Source organism: Lutra lutra, chromosome 3 (assembly GCF_902655055.1).
Source record: "Lutra lutra chromosome 3, mLutLut1.2, whole genome shotgun sequence".
Classification (NCBI taxonomy): Eukaryota; Metazoa; Chordata; class Mammalia; order Carnivora; family Mustelidae; genus Lutra; species Lutra lutra.
In genome coordinates this window covers 161,924,513-161,928,497 of record NC_062280.1, presented here as the reverse complement: position 1 = coordinate 161,928,497, position 3,985 = coordinate 161,924,513, and the positions used below count along the sequence as shown (strand labels likewise).

Below are 3,985 nucleotides of genomic sequence, written 5' to 3'. Positions count from 1 at the left end.
AGTATTCACTCTTACCAAGGAGACCACCCTCCCAAAGACAAAGAAACAAGAATTGTTTGGCTTGACTAATGGAAAAAAATGCTGTGCACATGAGTCAACTTTCATTTCTCTGTCCTATACATAGTGTTAATGCAGCTTAATTCTACCCATGATTATACTAGGCAGATTATCTTGATGTGGTCCTCACATTCACTTTGTTCACATTTCAAGAATAAGCTACGAATGAATTAACACTTTCAAATCTTTACTTTTATTTTGATTTAGTCTTATCTCTCCTCTCAATCTAAAATATTCCCTTTATTAAATATAAATATGTACATAGCAGAATATATTACAAATATTTGAGCTGCTGTGAATGGTCAGTTCAGATATATCTATCTCTCTCCATCTCTCTCTATCATCTATCTAGATTTATTGTAAGATGATTTTGTTTCCTTTGAATATCTTAATAGCCAATCTGAAAATATCTCTAAACTAAGCTACTTTACTTATATCTATATTTTTGTAAGTCCAAAATATATTATTGTATTACTTTGCTGAACTAGGAGCTCAGGTGGCATGACAAAAACAAGGGGTAATAGAAAGAGACAATGCTGATGCTTAATTCAAGCACTTGTTTATTTTCTTCTACTTCTTAACATGTCTATTGACTTAAAGCTAAAGAATTTAAGTAACAAAGACATATATCAATGAAAAACACAAATTATTAAATAAAAGATGCCAAAAAGACTTGCAAATCAATTTATTGCACACCAGTCTATTTTTTCAAATATCCATAATCTGAAGGCAAATATAGTAAAACTGTAACTAATCACTCACACATCAGTTTTGTTTTCCATTAGTTCAGTAATATAGTGAAAAATATAAATACAAAAATCACCCTGAAAGTAAATTAACTTTTATAAGAATAGTGTTTTAAAATTCTAGTATTCCTTCCACAGATAGAGTAAAATTTTACCTTAATTTAGATTTTATTTGGATCATGACATTCTATTATATGAATTTACTCTTCTAATCTGTCAATATCATTGCTCTGAAGTTGAAAATATTTATATTGAAAAAGCTGCCTTGGGCTTTTGTGCAACTATATTTAGTTTTTTTAATAGGCAGTAGTTTATTAAGTTGGGTAATATCAAATATAGAAAATGGCATATATCATTAATATTATAATATCCCAAGAGTACCTAATTAGTTCACAGGCATCATATTATTATTTTTTATGAATATAGTTATGATAAACATGCCACTTTAGCATCTTAAGATTACTTGTATTTTTATTTCCTCCTATCATTATAAATCAATATTAATTAACAAACTACAGTAGATTCATGAACCGGTTATATTTAAGAATTAAAGTTATTCTGATCACTTAAGAAACAGATTTCTTATTTACTTTTTAAGATTATTTTTCTTGCTATTGTTAAATAAAATTACTTACCAATATATACTATGATTAAGAACATAAGTTAATTATTTTTAGGGGCTCCTGGGTGGCTCTGTGGGTTAAGCCGCTGCCTTCGGCTCAGGTCATGATCTCAGGGTCCTGGGATCGAGCCCCGCATCGGGCTCTCTGCTCAGCAGGGAGCCTGCTTCCTCCTCTCTCTCCGTCTGCCTCTCTGCCTGCTTGTGATCTCTCTCTGTCAAATAAATAAATAAAATCTTTAAAAAAAAAAAAGAACATAAGTTAATTATTTTTAAAATTAAATATTTTCTGATTTTTTGTGATATAATTAATAAAAATTGGGTTACTTATTTATACCTTTTAAAGTTATATTTATATAAACCTGGGAATGTTCATATCATCCTTCTTTTAGTCATGACAAATACAATAATTTAGTGCATGTTGAACATAAAATCTCTAAATAGTACTGACATATTGCAAAATTCTATATGAACCTAAAAATTTACTAATGGAAACACTCTACTCATTGTTTAATTGAATAACCAAGGATCATATATAATGCAATAGTGCATTTGCTAAGAGCAGGATTAATCAAATTAAAGTTTAAGAATATTGACTGTCAATTTGTTTTAACACTTTTATTATAGAACAGGTCTTCAATTTCATAACTCTACTTTAAAATGAAAACAAACTGATGCCTTGCTATATGTTTAAATTAAGCCTGCTATTTTGGCCTTGACACATCCAAAATAAGAACATTATTCAACACAAACACAACTTGTCTGGAAATCGGCTAGAACTATTGGAGCTTAGTGTCCTCTGTAGACATCGAACACAATTACTTGATGAGTGGAAAGGTGGTTGTTTTTCATTGACTTGAAAGGGCATATGCAATAATTAAAATTTTGTTTAAAAAACTGACTTTGCCCTTTTGAACCTGGCTTGAGAAAATGATGACTAAAGCAGTCTTCAATAAAATTGCATTTGGACACTCTCAGCTAGACCTTAGAAAAAGTTCCTCTTTTCCTTTGTATTTGACAAGCATTTGACAGTTGAACTGAAGATACTTTTTTATTATACACAGATCTTTTTTCCGCAAAGCAGAAGTAATAATAATGATTTTTTTTTTTTTTTGCCTTTTGGCTAAGATCAAGTGCAAAACAGAAATAATAAATATTGCTTGCTAAATTTCAAATCTTTTGTTAGAATTTACCTGATTCTTCTGTTTTTATAGAAATACAAAAGGGAAGTCAGGCTGCTCCACACTATCCTACTACCACCATTGCCATTTGTGTATTAGTGAATCAAACACAGCATTTTGTTTCTAGGTTTTAAAACCTGAGAGTAATAATGTACAATTCAAAATTATTTTATTGAGAAGGCTTTTTCTAAATAATCTCTAAATAATCTCTAAATCTTTATGTAAAGTTCTTTCCATTCATGGGGACTTTAAAAATGGTCAGTAAAAGTAACTGTCAGTCCATGTGGTCGTCGTCACTGATAGTTTAGAACAAACACCACAGGGAGCATTTCATATTGTGGAAAAAATCAGAATGCACGACCATACAATTACAAAGTCAGAAAGGTCTCTACATCTTTAGGTAACTTCAAAAATTGAATATTTCTTAACCTGTCATGTACAGCAAGAGTTCCCAGAATGCTTAATGATTTGGTAAAGGCTATAAAGGTACTATTTAGAGTGCCTGTCCTGTGATAGCAGGGAGTTCTTCCTTCTTGTCAGATTAACATGTATCAGAAAAACTATTTTGGCAATCTTCTCTGCACTAGGAATAGCTCTCCTGCCACAGCTCCTTGTCCTCTGAAACTGTACACCTGTGCAAAGTTCTTTCTTCCTGAGCAGGAACACTTCTCAGCAATTGAGATGATCACCGTCTGCCGTGGTACTAAAACCACCAGAGACACTGTCAGAAGAGAATCTAAGCAGCTTGGCAACCCCATGTCCTCTAACCTCACTTACTCCTAGATGCAGCTTTTGAACAAGTGCCATTTCAAGGGACACTGACATAGCCGCCAAGTTCATTGGGGTTGGGGCTGCCATGGTAGGGGTGGCTGGCTATGGGCTGGAATTGGGACTGTGTTTGGGAGCCTCATCATTGGTTTTGCTGGGAGTGCTTCTCTGAAGCAATAGCTCTTCTCCTAAACCATTCGGAACTTCACCTTCTTGGAGACCATGGAGCTATTTTGCCTGATGGTGACCATTCTCATCCTCTTCACCATGTAAAGGAGCTGTCTCCACTTCTGATGCCTTTCTCTGATGTCTCATTTTCCCTGTATGTTCCCTTTTTCTAAACCTCCCCAAGGAACCCAAGGGAAAGTGGTTGGCTCAATTTGGCAAGAGGAAGACAAAATACTACTGTATAAATGAGGGAAAAAAAGAGAAAAATTACTTTGATTTTTCTGAAACATTGAAGTTATGAAGCAAACCATGAGGCTCTTAACTATAGAGAACAAACGGAGGGTTGATGGAGGGAGGTGGGTGGGGTGGGCTAAATGGGTGATGGACATTAAGGAGGACACTTGTGTTGAGCACAGGTTGTTGTATGTAAGTGGTGAATCACTAAA

The 3,985-nt window shown here is 33.6% G+C and overlaps 1 pseudogene; it reads left to right on the top strand.

The window, feature by feature from the left end:
• The first annotated feature begins 3,149 nt into the window (after positions 1–3,149).
• LOC125095644 (ATP synthase F(0) complex subunit C2, mitochondrial-like) lies at positions 3,150–3,644 on the top strand (annotated as a pseudogene).
• Positions 3,645–3,985: the final 341 nt, after the last annotated feature.